This window comes from Raphanus sativus, chromosome 5 (genome assembly GCF_000801105.2).
Source record: "Raphanus sativus cultivar WK10039 chromosome 5, ASM80110v3, whole genome shotgun sequence".
Lineage (NCBI taxonomy): Eukaryota > Viridiplantae > Streptophyta > Magnoliopsida > Brassicales > Brassicaceae > Raphanus > Raphanus sativus.
Window position 1 is genome coordinate 20842539 of NC_079515.1, and position 22657 is coordinate 20865195.

Here is a 22657-nt window from a genome sequence, read left to right on the forward strand (position 1 = left end):
AATATTTTTAGTTCATTAAAGATATCAAGGTTTATGTTATCTAAATTATTTTTATCATCTTAGAAAATAGTTTGACATAAAAATTATTTTATCACTTTTAAAATATATAATATCTTATTTAAGATTATGTTATAAATTGAATATATATTTTTAATATTAAGATTATTTTTATGAACTTCCTTTTATGAAACTAATTATGTATGATATATTTATTTTTAATTTTATAATATCTTACGAACTTCATTTTTTATGAAATTAAATATTTGATGATACATATATAAAGGATTGTGAATAGTCTAACGTGCAGTCATGTATTAGGTTAGGATCTTAAAACAGATGATAAACAAGAGGAATAAATTATCAGTTGTTATCAGCCATCGTTTTAATGCTGTCTGGAAAGAAAAAACAAAGATTTAATTTTAATTAGTCTTAACCTGCCTTTCATGCGATGCATGGTACACTACACGATCGTCCAGTTGCATTAGAAAATTAGATCTTTTTTAATTATTTTCTTGACATAGGTTTGGTCTTTTTCTTACAACAGGTTGTGTATAATTTTAGCATTTTTTAGCCATTTGTCTTGGTCAAGGTCAACAATTTTAAAAATCATAACCGATGTAAACCGGATAAATAACCGGATGAAATTCCGGGGTTAACACATTATTATGAGTCTTCTCCACGGAGAATCCATTAAATCCGGGGATTTGTATTCAATTGAGTCTTCTCTTCAGCGACTTTGAAACAATCTTTGATGTTTTACTACAAAACATCAAATATTGTGAATTAGATCTGAGTATGTGAATTAATACAAAACATCAAATATTGTGTTTTTTTTTTCCTTTGAAATTAGGGGTTTTGGGGGTTTAGCTGCATCTTTTGACGTTTGCTAATTAGGGGTTTTGGGGGTATGCGAATTAGCAAACGTCAAAAGATTAATTTTTTTAAAAGATCGTTCGCTTGACAATCAACAGTCACTGAGGACTAAACTCAGAACAAGCCCCTCTGTGTCAGTGTCTTTAAGTTTTTTTTTTTCTTTTAACCTCACTGAAGAGTTTGAATATATCCCATGTGTGATGCAGAAAATCTTCAATGAAGCCCTTCAGAAAGGCACAATGGAAGGATTTTTCAGGCTGATTTCTTATTTTCAGACGCAATCCGAGCCTGCCTACTGTGGATTAGCTAGTCTTTCTATGGTCTTGAACTTGAACTCTCTTTCTATTGACCCCGGCAGAAAATGGAAAGGTATTTACATTTATTTGGTTGTCAGTTTCTTGATTTTTATTTTTTATTTTCTCTCCTAGGGCCTTGGAGGTGGTTTGATGAATCAATGCTGGAATGTTGCGAACCGCTTGAGATTGTCAAGGATAAGGGCATTACGTTTGGAAAAGTTGTCTGTTTGGCTCATAGCTCTGGTGCTAAAGTCCAAGCTTTCCGTACTACTCAGAGCACTATTGATGATTTCCGCAGTTACGTCTTGAGATGTTCCACTTCTGATAATTGTCATATGATCTCTACCTATCACAGAGGAGTTTTCAAGCAGGTACGTACACCCCTTTTTTTTTTTTTTATTGGCATGAACTGTGTATCTGGATGTTTTTACAAAGTTTTGTGATTGCTCAAAATTCTTTAGTTTCTTGCTAGAAAGTTTCATGTTGATTTTAATTAACTCTGGTTGCAGACTGGGACAGGCCATTTTTCGCCTATTGGTGGCTATAATGCTGAAAGAGATATGGCTTTGATTCTTGAGGTCGCTCGTTTCAAGTATCCTCCTCACTGGATTCCTCTTAAAACTTCTTTGGGATGCTATGGACAGTATTGATGAGTCAACAGGGAGACATAGAGGGTACACCATCTTTCTTTTTAAAGGCTTTTCTTCTATGATTCAAGAATAAAATCCTCTTCTTTCTTGCCGAATTGGCTTCTCTGATGTTCTCCTTTGCTTCCAGGTTCATGCTTATATCTAGACCCACAGAGAACCAGGATTACTCTATACTCTCGTAAGTCCATTGTCGTGGTGCTATTTGTAGTTACTGCTAGTTGTCTTGAACCAGGTTAATGTTATTATTCTAATATGTCTTCACATTATCGGCGACAATCAATCACTTTCTTACGTTTTGTGTGAGTGTGAACTTTTAAGAAAACATTCTTTTCCCAAGTTTGAGTGAGTGATGATTTCTAGATTATCTATTTCAGAGTTGTAAGGATGAGAGCTGGACCAGCATAGCAAAGTATTTGAAGGAAGATGTTCCTCTTCTTGTAGGCTCGCAACATGTTGATTCCATCGAAAGAATCTTAGATGTTGTATTTAAGTCACTTCCCTCAAACTTCAACCAATTTATCAGATGGATGGCTGAGATAAGAAGAACAGAGGATATAAACCAAAAATCTCCAGCTCAGAAGAGGAATCAAGGCTCGAACTAAAGGCATATATATATATATATATATATATATATATTATATATATATATTATATATATATATATATATATGTATTCTCTTGTTGATTTTCTCCTCAACTCAGTTTTCCCAGTTTATATTTCACCAATTAATTCATCACTGTTTTAATGGTTCTACCTATACTATAGCAAGAGTTGCTGAAACAAGTGCAGGACACTGAAGTTTTCAAACACGTTGATAAGTTTCTATTCTCTGTCGAATACGAAGAAAATCAGCCATATGTTCTTGCCAAGGCAGGTTCTCAAGGATCTGAAGTCTTATCTGAAACAGAATCAGATGAGTCTTGTTGTTCGGAAAAATTGTGTGAAATGCATTAAAGGTATGTTTGTTCTTGGACTTGGGGTTTATCTTTGCTAATATTGACTGATCGATGATGTCTCCCTAAATTGAGTTCTTATTAGTCTAGTTTATATTGTTTTGCATCAAAGGTGTTGGTGAGGATAAAGGGAAGGCTTACCCATCCGGGAATGATGTGTTCACTGCTCTTCTGTTGGCTTTACCTCCACAGACATGGTCAGGTATCAAAGACCAATCACTTTTGCAAGAGATGAAACAGCTCATTTCCATGGTTAGCTTCCCCACTCTGCTTCAACAGGAGGTAAAAAAAATAACTAAGCTAACTTCAAATTCTTGTTTTTTTTGTGTAGTTAAAGACTTTTAAGATCTCATGAGGCTTTCGTTTTATATTGGTGTTGGTTGACAGGTGTTGCATCTACGACGCCAGCTTCAGCTGCTAAAAAGATGCCAGGAGAATAAAGAAGACGAAGACCTCTCTGCTCCTGCCTAACACACTAATCACTCTCATTTTTTTCTCAACAACCAACAAAACCTTAAGCAACCATTGAATGTCTAATTTTATCCCTTATGGTCCGCACAATATATATATATCATTCTTACGGTCTCATGCGAGATCTGTTTGAATCTGGCAAAAGCTATGTACTAAGTACATAGTTGTAAAGCAAGGATTGATTAATCATACTACACTTATGCACATCCTCTCTATGCATGGTTATGGTTATTGTTTGCTCACGGAACCACGTTCGTTTATCTTTAGTGATTTGTTTCTCGTTAACATTATTATTTAAGTTAGGTTATATTTAAGAACTAATATTGAATGTGCATGCAGCAGGTTTGCCCGAGTGGTTAAGGGGAAAGACTTAAGTTCATTACTATTGGCATTGTTTGCTTTCATTTCTACTTGTTTATGCTTAAGAATAATGTTGGATCAATTCAGACTTCTACTCTTGGATCAATCAAGTATGTAACCTCATAAAATTTCTACTATGTTTCGCATGCCCTTTGATGAAACAGAGATATACAACTTCTGGGGTTAGCCTCACCAAACCAAAGAGTTGTAAACCTTAGCATATAACAAAACGAGAAATATTTATGTTCCAGTTAAAGACTCTTTTTAAACTTTATACAATGCATAATTCTTCCTTCTCGACAAATATAACCAAATAAGAACTATGAAGCTTGCTAGCTCCATACAAAACCACAACTTGTGTAGTCATGTCATAACTCAACAAGACCTAGACGAATGAGTGAACAGTATGTTTCGGTTCCAATACGAAATTATCTTAAGACTACTAATATCTGAAATCTTACATGAGACTTGACAGAAAGATTAACCCAGGCAAACACATGCCAAGAATCATCAAAAGTAAACTTCCATCTAAAGCAGCATAAAACTCTATATATGGACATGATCCAAGAAGATTGTTATTGGATCAGTAGCATCGGCCAGGAGTCGTCAACATAATGCGTGGTGTTTCTATTTGTGTCCCTCGTAAACTTGCTCACAAGATTAAGAAGTTGTGGAAAATTCTTGCAACCAACAATGGAGTACGTTGTCAAAGACGAGCGTTGGTAAGTAAATTGATTTTCCCTTGATGAAGGCTCAACGAGATTTAACTGCGTTGAAGACATTGGGGGTAAGAAGAGACAGGTAAGTAATACAAGGCTGTAATATTGTAAATCTTTCTTTACTCTCGTTTTATGTACGTTCTCCCAATGTTTCCCAATATAATTAGATGTTTCTTGACATTCAGAATCTGTAAAATTCTTGTCTTTTTACCGGTCAAGGCCGCAATAATCAGAATCTGCACCTTCATAAACCAGTAAAAAAGACCCTGTGCTCTAGAGTATTGCAATGATCTACCACTTGTCCCTCGAGTTTGCAGTTCATTTGGTCCTATTTACATCCTGAAAAGTAACTATAACCCCCAAGAAAAAAAAAAACTGAGAGAATCAAATCACTTGTCAAGGTTGAGTCTGATGAGATCTCATGACCGATCTCTTTATGGCCTCTATTCTAGCTGTGAAACCAACCAATGCAGGCCTTACTGATGCCTGTCTGACCAACTCTAACTCCCCAGGGTCATTGCACTGATCCTCGTACTTAAGCAGCTTTATAGTCCCATGAGACATTGGGAAAAATTGCATCTGAATACAGAGAAAACAAAGTAAGGCATCATCGTGGACATCACCACAAAGAGAGTTGTGATCCAGTAAGAAGGCGAAGGCGCAAGAACTTCAAGAAAGACCATATAGGCATCTGTAGACACCCTTGGCGGCAGTGATCCGTACACCGTCAAGAAAAGATACCATACAACCACCGATCCCCAAACGACGAGATGCTGAATCACTGTGAAGTAACTGATTGTCAATACCATCTGCAAACTCACAACCCACACCACACATGTGTACATTGTTCCTCCAAAGGTATCTCTCCCTGCGGGTTTCCCTTGGTGGTTGAAAGCTTGAGATTCAAGAGAGGTTTTGCAGAGGAAGAAAATGATTATTGCGCTGCAGAAGCCATGGAACATCCAACTGAGTATCCCGCGGCAACTAAAGAGGAGATTCTGCACACCTTCTTGGTACAATACAGGGAACTGTTACAGCAAACAAGCAAGAAGACATTGGGTTAAAAACTCACTATACCTGGAAAGGATTAGAATGATTGTTTATATACCTTGAGACAAAACCGGGCAGATACGTCCTGGTCGAAGATTCCCAAACAAATAACAGGAAGAGACGAGAAGAGGACGCTATAGAGAGATAGATACCAGTCATTGTAAGCAGGTGTAGTAGAGAATGAAGTGTATGCCTCATATAAAAAGAGAGTGAAACCAAATGTGATGTTCTTGTAGAAGAAGTAGCAAATCTGCATATGAGAGAAAACACAAGTATTGAGAGATAACTGCATCAGCTCAAAGAATGATCAAAACTTGCGGTTCAACAGTACCATTTTTGAGATTCTCCTGTAACACCAGTGTCCATGGACGAGTAACAAACGCTCCAGATACCTAAACTGAGCAATGGCAATGTCGCTGGACATTACAGCCTGCAAAATCAACAAGGATTAAGCAAAGTTTCCAACAAAAACTGAAAATGATTGCTCTGAGATTCTTTAAAGAACCTGCAATCCTTCCACTCCACTGATCCCAACTCCTATATCTGCTTCTTGAAGCATTCCAACATCATTTGCGCCATCTCCAATTGCCAGAGTCGTCTGACCGCTTCCATTTTTGACTAGTCTTGTCACCTAGTGCAATATGCATCTTGAGGAAAAAAATACTAGGCAGCCACTTAATATATGAAAGATAAACCAAAAAACTGTACCAGTGCTTTCTGTTTTGGTGATGAACGACAACAAATCACTGACGCACAACCAGTGGCCTCCTCAAGAAACATGTATTTCAGATCATCCTCCAATGCATAAGCAAGTGATTTTCCATCAATGATTAAAGCAAAGGCCTCAGAGTTTCCACCAGAATTTTTTACTTGAACCTTTCCATTAGTTATCTGACGCAGTACATTTTCCTTCAAAGCCTGCAAGAAAATAGTTACACGTGAGATTAATACATCAAAACAATGTAACAAAAGAAGTTGTCACCTCTGCAATGACATCTTTTTCACCGGATTTTTCCAACTGCTGGATTTCAGGGGTCTCCAAGTTTATTATGATCTGTTTCATTTCTCGTCTGAGCAAACTACAAGCGAAGCTGTCAAAGATGTACAGACACAGGTAGAGTCAGAGAGTGAGCAAGAGTGAGTGCAGAAGTGTCATAAGTAATTATAATCAGGATGTGCCTACAAATCAATACCCAATGTTGATAGCAGTCTCCATCTTGTCTCCTGTCAAAACCCAAATCTTTATTCCTGCTTGAGCAAGCTTATCAATGCAATCAGGAACCTGGAAGAAAGGCAAAAGAGAGGATGAAAAAAGAGTTTCACTTTTCTTGTTCAACTCAACGAAGCTCACCAAACTGTAATTTAGGTTGTGTAATAGCAGCTTACCCCATTTTGGAGTTTATCCTCAACCGCGGTAGCTCCAAGTAGAACCAGATCTTTCTCAATCTTCTCCGTGACTTCATCTATCAGTGCTTCTCGATCAGCACTAACCGAACTCTTGGCCTCACTGATTCTCTCAGTGAACACCTCGTATTCTATCTCATCGAGTTCACGGTAGGCAAGTATCAAAGTTCTCAAACCAGCATCAGCATACTCGTTCACATGGTCTCGAGTTTCCTCTTCATACTCTCTACCGTTTCCAGAGAGTCTTTCAAACATGACACTGCGCGATGAAAAGAAATTTAAAAACCAGTTTATTTATACCTGAGTTACTAAAAGTCATACCTGTCTGCCCCTTTACAAAGTAAAAGGAGTTTGCCATCTTCATCCCGCACTATCACTGACTGTGGTGGTGAAAGTTTAAGGAACATGAGGTATATGATCTTATCCATCTTCCTCTCGATCATGCTTCTCTTTGAAGGAGGCTCTGTTGAGTTCTGGACAACCTTTGTATCAGGACCCGTGAAGATAACAACCCCATAGATATAGTCTGTGTTCCTCAGTTTTGATCCCCTTAGAAGAAGCTGTTGTGGTGAGAGAGGGTACTTTGCTCCCTTAAGCTCCATAGTGCCGACAAAGGAATACAAGTTAGCATTAGGATCCTCGCATTTTATCAAAGCCACAAAGTCCCTGAAGTCGACTTCTTCACTCATTGACATGGTGACTTCTAGTCCTTGTTTAAGCTTCAGATTCGTTTCCCCGTCGAGGTTCATTGTCTCAACATAGCAAACAGCATCCTCGTAGCTAGAAGAAAGTAGGACAAGGTCTGCAGGAAAGAAATCGTTTTTCTCCACCTTCACTATATCCCCAACTCTTAGTGTCTTCCACTCCTTAAGATCGAAATCACCATTGCCTCGGTGCACTCCAACTTTTCTACTATTCACCTCAATATCCTAAAAAGCACGACACAATCAGAATTATATCAATCTGCAAATGAAGTAGAGAGTGATACTATAGCTGTCAAATGGGTGTGTCCAAATATAAAACAAATAAAGTTCTGAGCAATTTAACTCAATCTCACCTAAAGTATAGATCCAAAACAAGATAACAACACATGTTCATTCAAAACAGAGCATCCTAGTAAAGATCATCAAGTCTAAGAACCAGTCATAGGAAGTTGAAAGGGTACCTGCTGTTTCCTGCGCCAATCTTCAACACCTTCTTTAACCATAGTAGCAAGGATAACAAAAGTCAAGGGAACAATGGCGCTGACAGCAGTGTAAGGAGCAAGAGGAGTTAAAGACAAGATGCCAACGACAAGGAAGTAGAAGTTGGCGACTCTCCTGAACTGCTCGAAGAGTGATTTAGGGAGGAAGCTGGGGAGAGTGTACTTGGTGGTCCTCACGTAGTTGTCGCAGTAATCATCATCAGATGATTCAGGTTGGTTGCAGTAAACCACACGAGAGAAACCAGATCGTCCAATCTCAGAATGTGCTGGCTTGAAACAAGCTTTAGCTGATAGTGTGAACAGCTTGCTTAACTGTAACTTCCTCCTCCTTCTGCGCTTCCTTTCACCTCCTGCCGCCATTGCTCCCTCTCTCTCTCTCTCTCACCTTCAGAATCTCCAAAACCCTGAAAATTTGACATTTTCAGAACACATCTTTTAGTTGTGTCTGAAAAAACATTACACTGGAGAGAGAGGGTTGAAAACTTTTCCTATAAAATGTCGACTGATTAACTAAACCCCTTAAAAATTACAATTTTTTTTTTCAGACTAAATCTCAAGTTGTTTGGGAAAATTGTCATTTAAATCACGAATTTTCAAATTTGGTTGAAAAAAACATGAATTTTCATTTGGACCATTTAAATCACCAAATTTAGTTGACAAGTCCTTTTAGTCACAAACTTCAATTGATCATATCATTTTAGTCTTATCGTTAGTCAACAGTTATAGCTGACTAACAGTAGGCCTAAAACGACTTTGAAAGTTGATGATTTTTTTGACAAAAAATATAAATTATCTAACTTTTAGAATAAATTATTTAGTAATTAGAAATTTTTTATAAAATAAATACTGAATAAATAAATATAATTTTCATTATTTTCTTCAAATGAATATTTAAATAATTTTCTTTATATTCTAAAATAGTTAGTTAACATATCGTTAGTTTAATAACTATTTATTAAAAAATTATTTATTAAAAAGTTATAAGGAATAATTATCTCAGTTTTGCAACTATCCATAGAGTTTGGATTATGTTCATAATTTTATTGTCAAAATTGATGTCTTTTTTTGGAAAAAAAAATATAAATCAACGCTTTATAAAGAATAAAAAAAACATCAACTTTGACAATAAAATTATGAAACATAATCCAAACTCTATGAATAGTTACAAAACTGACATAACTAGTCTTAACAATTTTTTAATAAATATATTCTTTTAAATAAATAATTATTAAACTAATGATATGTTAACTGACTATTTTAGAATATAATTCATTTGAAGAAATAATGAAAAATTATATTTTCTTTATTCAATATTTATTTTTATAAGAAATTCTAGCTACTAAATGTATTTATTCTAAAAGTAAGAAAAAATATTTTTGGGCACAAAAAATCATCAACTTTAAAAGCCATTTTAGGCATACTTTTAATCAACTATAACTGTTGACTAACGATATGACTAAAATGATATGGTCAATGGAAGTTTGTGTTCATAGATGACCGATACCGTTCATCATTTTTATCATAACAAACCTCCAACCACGTTTTACTGTTCATAGGTGACCGATACTGTTCATTTTGCAGGTCAAAATGATGACGTGTCGGTCTCTTTTTTTAAAAAAAATTAATAAAAAAATAAAATTGACATAAAATTCGAAAACTGGAAAAAATGTAAAAAATATAAAATATATTCGAAAATTTAAAAAAAATCAAAAATATAGAAACAAAAAATTCAAACTTAAAAATAAAATAAAATATTAAAAAATCTAAATTTTTTTTTAAAAAAGATCTAAAATTAAAATGTCAAATCTAAAAATTGAAAGTAAAATATTAAAAAAAATTAAAAAATTAAAAAATAAGATCTAAAATTAAATTTCAAACTTAAAATTTTAAATAAAAAATTTGAAGATAAGATCAAAAATATTTAAAATAAATTAAATTAAATTAAATTTTATTTAATTATTTATATTTATATATCTTGGGTATAAAATTATTTTGTCTCTTTAATGAAATATTTTAGTCATTTTTCTTCTTAGAAAATATTTTTGGGATAAAAACTTAAAATTGTTTATTTGAGAGAATTATTAGCCCCGTGTGTGGCCACCCCCAATTAACATGAGAAGAAATCGGCTGCCCCCGAAATGCCATTTGTGGAGGTGTACTTAGGTGCTAGTCGGGTTCCTAAGGTGTCCGGATAACCGGGTCATAAAAATAACATACAAGTTTTTGATGGTGGCAAATTTTGATATATATTGTTTTTGATGGTGGAAAGTTTTGATATCGTCATAAGTTACATTTACTGTCATTGGATGAATTTTTTTTAATATGAATTTTTGGTTAGATATTTACTACTTTTAATTTCTAAGTTTGAATTTTTAATTTTAGATCTTATTTCTGAATTTTTAAAATTCTATTTTCGTTTTAAATTTTAATTTAAAATCTTATTTTTATATTTTAGAATTTTTAATAATTAATTATATTTTTAAGTTTGGAATTTTAATTTTTATATTTTTGAACTTTTGAATTTTATACAGTTTTTTCGATTTTTTATGTATTTTTATTATTATTTTTTTTTTAAAAGACCGACATGTCAGCATTTTTACCTGCAAAATGAATAGTACCGGTCACATATGAACATTAAAATGTGGTTGGAGGTTCGTTATGATAAAATTGTCATTTTGAAGGTTTAAAGTGCTAGCAAAAAAAATTCAGTGTTTAAAGTGTTAGTAAGTGACATTTTGAGTGTTTAAAATGCGATTTTCCCGGAAAAAACTGAGTAGACAAGTATTGTATATGGATTTTTTTTTGTTTGAAACAAAGTATTATATATGGATTTTTATATTCTTTTGTATATGTTTAATAGTGAAAAATTAAATAAACTTTCTCTATTTTTGTATATATTTCAGGTCAATTAAGAATCCTGACCATATTAATTTCAAAATTAATAGTTTGGTAAACTAATACTGTTTAATTGTGTGAAAAATATTTCAAGAATTATTAAATTTACTACGATGTTTGCATATGTTTAGTTGGTCCATCAAAAGTAAGCCTATATTTCATTGAAATCAATGTTTACCATAATAAAAACAATTGTCGGATAATAAAATTGAATCATTACTCATTAGTTGTATACTTCCAATATATGATGATTTTTGACAAACTACTTTATTTTATATATGGTTGTACATAATTACCTGAAACAAAGATGTCACAAAAATTTAATTATTAATTTTTTTTTTTTCAGAACACATCTTTTAGTTGTGTCTGAAAAAACATTACACTGGAGAGAGAGGGTTGAAAACTTTTCCTATAAAATGTCGATTGATTAGCTAAATCACTAAACCCCTTAAAAATTACAAATTATTTTCAGACTAAATCTCAAGTTGTTTATACAGACACATATACGGAAAAAAAAAGACCACATCTTTCAGTTGTGTCTGAATAGCATTGCACTGGAGAGTAACAATCTGAATTTAAAAAAAAAGAGACAAACAATCGAATTACAGATAGTTAGATTATAATTTTACTCTTGTCGATCATAGGACTCAAAAATCAAAATTATCGGAAACGTCATAAAAATTGATCTGAAATTTTTTTAAAAAAATCTGTTGAATTAAAGTCAATCAAGAATAACATAAAAGATAAGGAGATATACCTGAACAGATCTGTAAATAGGAGTAGGACAAAAGAAGGGTTCTGATAGAGAGAAAATGAAGATTGTAAGACATAATAGTTTCTGAAGAGGAAAAAAAATTGCCAAAGATTTTTTCCCAGTATATTGTTCACTCCGACGCAGACCATTTGTTTGCTGACTCAAATAGGCATGGGCTTTTTGGTAAAAGAAAAAAATTAGTAGACAAGTATTGTATATGGATTTTTTTTTTTTGAAACAAAGTATTGTATATGGATTTTTATATTCTTTTGTATATGTTTAATAGTGAAAAATTAAATACTTTTTCTCTATTTTTTGTACATATTTCAGGTAAACTAATACTTTCTTATAAAAAAGTAATGAAATATTATTATTTTATTTCAGATTTTCTTCTTTTTCTTTTATTTTTATTTATTTTTTTAATTTTTTACGGATCGAATCGGATACCCGGAAAAAATCGGATATCCGAAGAGTTACGGATTGGATCGGATCGAAAAATCGAATATTCGTAAAGCACGGATCGGATCACGGATATCCTTAAAATTCCGGATATCCGCTCCGTGCCCACCCCTACATTCCCCACTATCAAGATCAATAATTGTATCATTCAACAGCGCATGCCCTCTTCAACTTCTTCCCTTTCCCCAACCTAACTATATATATATATATATGTGTATATATATATATATATATGGTGAGATTCCAGACCAAAGTTCCTCCATCATCATAGGATATGTGGATATGTGTGTGTTAAAGGATTTGATAGGAAGACAAGAGGATATGTTAGTTTTCACTTGTAGGATATGTGTGTGTTAAAGGATTTGATAGGAAGACAAGAGGACCAAGGCCTTTGAATGCGCGACTGCACTTCCCGAAAGAAAAATGAAGTCACAGGCTCATAAGGATGCTGCCTACTAAGAAAATAAACTCATGTTTTTTAGGCAAACTAGGGTTTGTCTTTGGCAGCTTTGCTTTTTAGTTCTTAGTTTTTTTTGTATTTTGGGTTGAAGCAGTTTTTTTTTGTTGGGCTTTGATATCTCACCTATATGTGGTTGAGATCGTAGTTATTAAGAAGGAACTCGGACTATGGATACCAACATGGCAGTGTAAAATTGTTAAGTATTAAATAGCTGAATGTGAATTCTTACTTTTATGTATTGTTAGTAAATTCAACTTGTTTAGTTGCCAATGCAGTTAGCTTTTGGTTCCTTGTACAGGAACCAATACAGGAACCAAGAGATTGGTGCAAGGATTAATTTTATTTTTGTGATAGTTTTTAACCTTTGTGCTAGAGCAGATCATAAGGATTTCTTTTATCTTCTTCGCTATTGCCGCGGCGGATATCCTTGTTGTGGATTAAGACTCCTTTGGACATCCCTCAGGCGGATAAAATGAAGATCAAAGTAGTTTAACGAAACCAAAAGAGAAAGCTTGTTCGAAACCAACCAAATGAGATAGTAAATACTGAAGACTCCAAAGTTAACGAAGAAAGTCAAAAACATGAGACAGCACTCATCAAAAGTGATGATGATGATGGTGCTAAGAAAGACACGGGAAAGAGAAAGTTTGTTGCTGATTATGATCTTGAAAAATAAAGAGAAGATACAAAAGGAGGATCCAGAGAGGACCAGAGGTCTGCGAACAAGATAAAAATAGAACAAGAGGAGGTCGGACGTTCTAGGTCATGCCTTGCTAGTCGAACCACGTAAGTCCTAAGTTCTCTAAGCTTGCATTTTCTGCCAAACAATAAAATCGTAGTTTCCCGCCAAAATCAAAAAAATGAGGTTCCCGACAAAACCGCAAAAACGTAATTTCCCGTCAAAACTTTAAAACGTGGCTTCTCGCAAAAACTCCAAAAGGGTGGTTTCCCGCAAAAATGCATTTTTCGCCAAAACCGTAAAAACGTGACTCCCCGCAAAACTCCAAAGACGCAGTTTCCCTCAGAAACCGCCAAAATGTGGTTTCCTACCAAAAAACAAAAACGTGATTTTTCGCAAATACCGCAAAAATGCATTTCCCGCCAAAACCGCAAAAGAAACGTATTTTCTCGCCAAAACTCCAAAAACGTGTTTTCCACCAACACCGCAAAACACGGTTTCCCGCCAAAATTATAATTTTAAAATAACTCTGTTGTAAATATATTATATTAAATAATTAAAGTTTATATAGTTGAAATTAATGTTAAGTATATGGCTAAATCAAAATAAGGATATTTTAGTAATTTGTTTAGATGATTCATCTAAATAAGTGATTTGAATGGACAAACAAACATAAGATCCATTTAAATGATTTATCTAGATGAGTCACTTAAATGAACAAACAAACATTCCATAAAATTTGAATGTATCATGTAGATGGATCATACAAAAGGATCAGGAGATGACAGATGGTGAAATGGTGAAACGAACATACCCTATATAAAACGCCAGATGCAATTACAAGCTGAAGAGGTTGAGTTTGTTGGTGTCTAAAAATAGGAATGCAACTGCAAGTAAAGACCTCATCATCATCAACAGAAATCTGTAAATGTCTTAAAGATGACGAAACCTTGGCAAACCTGATCAAGCCATGAGTATTTGTACTGTCACTATTACTAAAGTCCATAAACTCCTCTAATATAAATCTTGAAATCCCATCTCTCACCGTGATCTCTCCCCTTGTTCAATTTCTTTCAGATGGTAGTGTGCAGAAAGCAAATCATAAAGAACCAATACAAGTTGGAGCAACTGATTACATCACAATGTATATCCCCTAGACTATATTTGCCAAATGATTTTGCCACATGTTTTCTCTACAATCAATTTCACAAAACAAATATGACATGGCTACTAAAATTGATGACATGGCCTCCGGAAAAATATGACATGGATAATTTCATTTAATATTGATTTATATTTTTGGAAAACTTATTAGAATATGGTAATAATTCATATTCTAATAATATTTTTTAGCTTTAACTTTTGATAATTATACAATTATATATCATTTTTATTAGTTTTATACAAATTGATTTAATATATATTAAATATTAGTAAGAAAATATTAAAATCTATAATATTTAAAATAAATAAATATAAACTAGACTTAAAAGTTCCTTACTGCACATGGTGCATGAAAACAATGTTAAGCTAGATGGCCTCACACTTCAAACCAATTGGTGATTAGTGGAGTGGCTCATCTATCTTATATATTATTAAACATCCCTTCCAATATCTGATGTAGGACATTTGTCTCTAATACGCCCTCTCGAGATGATGGCTCTTTGAGAATCAATTTCGGAATACTTGGGCAAGGATTGATGGACCGACTTTGGACTAGATGTGGGACATTTGTCCCTAATAAACACCTAGTAAAAATGAATTAAACTGATATGCACTAAGATTTAACATTAGCTTTAGTATTTGGCTCCTTGGTGTCAAGGATGAAGCTATTTGTATCATTAAGATAATACTCTCTCCAATTTCATATTATTTGATGTTTTACCTCTATGCACAAATATTAAGGAAAATTATCTTTTTATTAAAATTATTACTAAACTATTATTTAAAACTGATTTATTTAATTATAAATATAAATAATAAAAATTCAATTGGTTACACAGTTTTTAATAAAGTTAAAGATACATAGATTTGTGCAAATATCATCTATTATGAAACAATAAAATTTCTCTAAAAAATCAAGTATATTAAAACAGAGGGAGTAAATTTTTTTACAATTTTGAATCAGGATATGTAAGAGAAATTACTTCAACGGTATTAGTAAGTGGTTAAAAAGGTTACAAAGGAAAATTTAGTACGAGATAGATTAAATTTACATAGGAAAAGTAGGTTCAAGCATCTACAAACTATCTCATCCAGCTGCAGAAACTGGTCTAGCTATCATCTTTCTTCTCTCGGTTCTCTTGATCACTCTAAGCTTGGGGGATTTTGGTCTCGTTGTCTCCTTGTTTGACCTGTGAGTGAGTGGACATATGGAAGTTCTTAATCAATAGGTTACTAAGAAACAAGAGAAGTGCTGTGAAGAAACTTACTTTTGAGGTAAGAAGGGTTTGTTGAAGTTAGGCACAGGTCTTGCATGAGGAACCATCGTCTTTCTCATTTGCTTCAGATACCTTTCTTCCTCAACCTGATAGATGTTTTCAAGTATTATTACACTTGACCGAAGTTAAGTGACATGTATAGTAACAAGTCAAGTGTGTGTTACCATTTTTGCAGCTTCACTCTCTTCACGGTATCTCTTGTACTTATTCTCCTTCTCTTTGATCTGGTGTGTTCCAAATAGAATGAAAATAAGCATGTGGAGTAAGCATGTTCTTTATTGGTTATGCATGTTCTTCATTATTGTTGAAAACCTTACTTTCTGATCAAAGTCTGCTCTCTCAACAGCTCGATGCTCTACATGGAGGTCAAACGCCTGAATTTCTGTGAGTGGCTTTCGTACTTTCTCTGGAACTGGGATTGGATCCCTGTGTTCAAGCTATAGTTAGTTTTTTCTGGAGATCATAAGCAAAAGAGGCAGCAGATGTTCTTACTCTTTAATAACTGGTCGTGCTTTGAAAAGCCTCTTCTGTGCTTCTTCTCTCTCCATTCTCATCCTCTCTTCCATTTCTCTTCTCATTTCATCTTCGTGCCTAATTAGACTCTCTAACTGGAACGGTTCTGGCTTTGTGCATTGCTTAGGTTCTGATTTTGGTGGTACCTGAGAGTTGGAACACGTGACCATCCATCTCTTTCACAACTCAAATAAAACAAAGCAAGGAAGGTATAGCATACCAAGGGAAAGTCCGTTGTGTAAGGATATGGTTTTGCTTTTGGAACTCTTGCCCTTTCATCTCGTATCAGTTTCTGTGTGACTTCCATTACAAACTTCTTCTCTTTTTCAGCGCCTCGTTCCTGGGAATGCCACAAAGTAATTGAAAGAACATTGTCAGTAAACATTGGTGGTTAGTCTCTCTTGACTACAAAGAAGTTGTTAGTGGGGTGGGTAATACATACTTCTGTCCTTAGATTGAAGGGGTTTGGAGCAGTGCTCCTTGGTAGAGGCTTTTCATGATTGAAGGGGTTTGGAGCAGTGCTCCTTGGTAGAGGCTTTTCATGGCAAGAGTCGGAGGTCAATGAGAGCTGAAGACAAGAAGAAGTTGTGTCAAACATGGAACATACCACTTGAATTATTTAAACAGTTTCTGTACCTTGTCAAATGCATCTAAGACAGAGTTGGGTTTGGATATCCTCTCATCTGTAGCAAAGTGGAACTCTTGAGGTATGGTTATGTGCTTCTTAGTGTTACAAAAGATTCCCATCTCTCCTTTGCTTTCAAATATCTTTTTGTTCAATGGTTTTTCTTTGAACTTGGGTGCCTTGTCGAGTTCCTCCTGCTCAAGTTCCGCAGTAGTTTTTGCTTTAGTAGGACGAGCTCTAAGCATTGTCTGGAGCACAGGGACCTTCGGTGCAGTAAGGTGAGGCTTCCAATCATTATGCTGGAATACAGAGGCATATCAGATGCATGAAACGAAGTAAGCAGGTGTTGTTATATGAATACATACAACATTTCAGTGGGCAAATAAGAAGTTCCGTACTGCTTAGACACTTGTTGTGTTGAAGCTATTGAAGATATCTCTGCATGTTGGTTCGCCCTAGCCATTGTTTCAAGATGAAACCCCTGCAGTGGTAAGATAGATCAAATACCAGATTCACTACTAAAAATGATTAAAAAGTGTCTCTACCTGAAACTCTGGTAGATGTGGTGTGCTTCTTTGTGGCTCAGGCAAAGCTGGAGCTGCCAAAATCTGCATCAAATAAGAGAATGCATAGTTTTTTTTAGATTTCTCTTTATACCACAGTGAAAAAACGAATGCATTACCTTCTTGTTCAGAGGACGAGCTTTAAACTTGGGAATCTTTGCCAACATCTCTTCCTCGAGCTCAGCACTGCTCTTAACTTTTAAAGGACGAGCTCGTTGGGATGTCACAAACTCTGGCTCCTTAGGTCTTGTCAGTATCAACTTAGTTTGCTTCTGCACAAGGAAACCATCATGGAAGTTAATTAAAAAAGAATCAGAGAAAGACACTAACAAGAGTCTCTTTGTTTCTTTACGTGAGGAAGATCAGCGTTGGCCTGAGTCAGTGACAAGTCTCCCGTGCTTGTTTGGAACTTCTTCATCAACTCAGCAGTTGAAACGAAAGGTTTAGGTTGCTCACGGACATAAACCTTAAAAATTGAACAACAAAAGTTAAGAACCAGGATCTGTCCGAAACTTTATATGAAGGATATCAGAACTTACCTTTCTGTTCTCCTTATGAGTATGCTTAGTGACTTGAGGGCATACATTGAAACCGGTATTAACGAGACCTTGTCTTGTCTTGTGGAGTAGAGTTGTTGGTCTTGGATTCAGAATCTAAGATTAATCAATGATGAGAAGCGTAAACCGTTTCAGTCATGCAGTGAGATATGGACTTAGTTAAGGTTGGTGATCTTAGAAAAAAAAAGGGGATTGTCACCTGTCTTGATCTTCCATCATCAAGCTTTTGCCTTTTGATGGCTTGATTATCCTGAATCAGATTGGTAGTGGCTATGTTCTTCTTAACACTCGTTCCCTGCAGTGAGGCATCATCTTCAACACACTCTTCTGATGACTTCCTTTGGGCCTAAGTGCAGATGGATTCTTTCTAGAAGTTTGCTGCTTCTTAAGGTCTCCTCCTTGAGATGGCTGCAGTGGTGGTTTTGGTGTGGAGCATTTGCGTTAGGAGAAGGAATGTTCTCCTTGATTTCTAACCTGATGTGAGATGGGTTAATTGGAGTAGCATCTTCTTTTTTGGCCTCAGAAGAGATAGTATCACGCTCAGGTTGTGAAGAAACTGTTTCAGATAGTGGTTCTTCAGACGTCTCTTCTTCTGCATCGTTGAAGTTGCACATTGCCTCAACCCTGAACGATCTCCTTGCTTTGATTCTTGGAACCGATGCTACAACCAACCAACACACAAATATCAAAACCCTAACGCAATTGAGATTATCTGACAAACGAAAGAAAATTTACGAGAGGGAGCACAGCTTAGAGCGGATTCGAACCAGAGCTCTGCTCGGCGAGCATCGTCTTCCGTCTCTCCATTAACGAAATCAAACCATCGCGGCGCCAAGAACTCATACGTCTTATCAATCGCCGTTGTTCCTTCCATGATCTATGGATCCAATCCAATCGAATCACACAAACTTTCTTTCTTTTTTTCTTGGTTCCTTCTTTTTCAGAGGGGAACAGTGGCGGATCCAGAAAACTATTTTGATGGGGGCACATATTAAATATAATTAATAATATTAATTAATTATTAAAATAAACATTGAAAAATATATATGCTATAAAATGTTAATAAAAAAACATAACTTACTATAAACTTGGAAATTTATAAAGGTATTTTGTTTCTATTTTTAGACATGAAATTTTTGATAAAATTGTTAGAAAACATAACAGTTTTTAAATGCTACAGTTAAATTATATGAAATATATAAGTATTTAAGTTTATGTTATTTATATAATAATATGTTACTATCAATATTAACTTGTTTTGGTCATAATATTATAAAGAACTAAACTTTACAAAAAAAAACAATGCATTATTTACCGTTTTTTTGTAGACTACTAGGTGTTTTCCTGCACCATGTGCAGAAATAAAAGTTTTAAAATATAATTTATTTTAAAATATAAATTTTATTAATTTTTTATTTTGTTAATTTTTGATTTTATTATTTGCTTACAATATATAATCTTAATTTAATCATATGTAAAACTTTAAGATTAAAAAAATATTTTTATTCAATGTATATTTAGCAATATATTTGTATATCTTTTTCTAAAATATATTCAATCAAATTTTGTAAATGTAAGAGAAAATTTTGTTAAGTGTATAATTATCAAAACATAAAACTAAATAATTTTCTAAAATTTATGGATATTAAAAATAAAGTAATAGTATTGGATTAGAAAATTACATTTAAAAACTGTATAATTTTGAAGAATTGTTTTTACTAATAATAATTATAAAATATAATTAACTTTTGAAAAATCCAAAATAATATTATATTTCTATTGATAACATTATATTATTTATTACTAAATTAATGATGATCTATGAGTTATTAACATATTTTTAAAATTTACTAAAAATACAAATCAACAATAAATGTAAATGTCTATGTCACTATTTAAAGAAAAATTATATATTTTTTTAAAAAATGCATAGTATTTTGAAGAATTGTTTTTAGTAATAAAAATTATACACTTATAAAAATATAGCTAAATAATATTTCGAAATTTTAATTATTATTATATTTCTATTTAATTTATTATTTATTGTTATATTAATTATGATATATAAATTATTGCCATATTTAAAAAACTTACCTTAAATATAAATCAATATTGAATGTAAATATGTCATAATTATCTTTAAGTTATTACCATATTTTTAAAAAATTATCTTAAATATAAATCAACACTAAATTTAAATATCCATGTCATAATTTATTTCAAGCCATGTCATCAATGTATGTGTGCCATGTCATAATTTTTCTTTCAAAATTAATATGGTGATGACACATGTCAAAATGACTTCTCAAATATAGACTAGGGGACTAGGAGATTTACTATTATTATTTTTTTTGTTTACTAGAAACTAAGTCCATAGGATAAAGTAGTTCGTGATTCGGAAAAAATAAAAAATAAAATGGAAAGTATAATAGTAAAACTACGAAAGCAGAAATAAAGAAAGAAAAAGGCATGTTAAACATAAAAAAGTATATTAATTAATAGTAAAACAAAAAGCAGGAAAAATACTATAGAAGTGTACGTGTCAATCAACACATCAATTGTAGAGGAAGAGAAGGGAAAGTACAAAATGGGTGTTCGAACTAAGAAGAATTTTAATGGGGCACTTTACCAAATGTTCCAAAGGAAATAGCTTGTTTGTGTTACCAAGTAACTTTACTTTATAAAGAGTTGGGGGCACGTTTGTGTTACCAAGTAACTTTACTTTATAAAGAGTTGGGGGCACGTGCCCCCGTACCGAACACTGTAGATCCGCCCCTGGAGGGGAATGAATATGAGAAATTTACGTAATAAGTCACATTTTGACTTTGGGTAACATGATAAATCACATTAGACTACTGAGACATAATTATGCTATTACAAACTATGAAAACGTTACAGACAATTTTACAGCCGACAATTCTACCCGTCACTGACTGCATCACCTCATATGCCACCTTATCGTATCCATGCCTGACGGTACTCCTTGCGCCATGCTGCAGAACCTTTTGTAAGCCTTCTCTTCTTTAATTCGCATAATTTCGTCTTCACTGGGGCTCGAACCCCAGACCTCCTGGTGTAGAAGCATTAATGAACCCTTAGTCAAACCACTGGACCAAGGGGGCTTCCACAACTACTGAGACACTTTATGTATGGTTATTTACTTTGCTGTCCCCAACTAAATCTACGGAAGAACTCGTCTTTTTGACTTCTGTTTTTAACCTTCACTCGTAACTTTTCAGCAATATTTTTTAATTTATTTGTCACAAAATAAATATAATTATATTATTTTTAATGTTTCTCAAGTTTATCTTTTTCCTCCTCAAATTATACACAGATTGAGATTACGTGATTGAATCCATGGTTCTTCCGGCACGGCCAAACGCCGATGGATCTGGCTCTGAATGCTCCGGTCAGATCTATAAACGGTAAAAGTTGCGAACAACACCACCATCTCAATCCAAAATCGGATTTCACAATCTGAATGAAATCTCTTAAGCAGAGGGAGACAGTTGAAGGAGATCAAATGATTTGACTTTTGTCAATAAGTGAGCCAAACAGGTGGAGAAATTAACAAAGAAGGTTCTTCAATGGCAGTTATAGATCCGAAAAAGGTGAGACCACCAACTCTGCCGCCTACGCCATCTCCACTGCCTACCATATCTGCCCTCTTACCTTCCCGTTTTCTGCTTCCCGTCAATTAGATCACTCGTTTAGGGATTTTAGGAGGAAGTCACATGATTTCAGTTTGAATTTAAGATCGCAAAATTTGATTTTTTGTCTGTTTTTTCTTTGTCAAAGAGCAGGAAAGAACATGTTAGTGGTGACGTCTTCCTCAGTCTTCCGCCTCTGCTTGGACGTAACGGTGTGGTGGTTGTGACTAGTGTGCATATGACTGATGAAGAGGCTGAGAAGCTGCAGAAATCAGCAAACACTATATTGGAGACTCAGAGACAGTTGGGGGTTTGAAGACCATCTCTCTATCTACTTCGTTTTTTGTAGAAAAAAGGTGTTACTTATAAAGACTTACCGATTCTATGCAAGAATTTTTTTTCTCAGTTAGCGTGACTTATGTTACTCATGTTACAACAACCAAAATTAAAAAGACCAGATTTTCATTCACAGGTTTGGAACACTGATTATGTTTTGTTCTACCAAATATGTTACGTCTCTTGATGTGTTTGCATTAATCAACTTATATAGTACATTAGTAGCAACATGTACACAGTTTTCCTTATCCACATGTACACATAATTGTAATTATCCACGTATACATATGGTTTACATCCACATGTACACTGGATTTCAGTATCCATATGGTAAAAACACTATCACATCTTTCTTCTTCGCTAACATATACCACCAAATTTCCCCGCTATACTTGTTGTCATTGGTAGTTAAAGTTCAAGAGAAAGAACACATATGTTCCACTTAACATGTATTATGCATAGAGTTTTATACAATCTGAAACTTGAGAGAGATTAAGTTAAGCACATAAAGAAACTATCGTCCATGACAAATCGTACATACCAACTCATATAGTACAAAACAACTCATAGTGTACACATGGATATTGTGTACGGTGGGCAATTCTAATAAATGTACAAAGGTGATCTTTACAAAGTAGAAAGCATTTTGAAATACATGACACAGCTCAATACTCAAGAACATTCTAAAAAGTACGCAAATAGCTTTCAAAAGAAAAACAGAAGCTTAAGTGAGAATCAAGGTAA

General features: G+C 33.9%; 3 pseudogenes; 1 reads left to right on the forward strand and 2 right to left on the reverse strand.

Annotated features, from left to right (window-relative positions):
* Positions 1–705: 705 nt before the first annotated feature.
* Positions 706–3475, forward strand: LOC108857205 (glutathione gamma-glutamylcysteinyltransferase 2-like; annotated as a pseudogene).
* A 717-nt stretch (positions 3476–4192) lies between these two features.
* On the reverse strand, positions 4193–11781 carry LOC108857299 (probable phospholipid-transporting ATPase 12; annotated as a pseudogene).
* A 3579-nt stretch (positions 11782–15360) lies between these two features.
* Positions 15361–18899, reverse strand: LOC108857452 (protein TPX2-like; annotated as a pseudogene).
* Positions 18900–22657: the final 3758 nt, after the last annotated feature.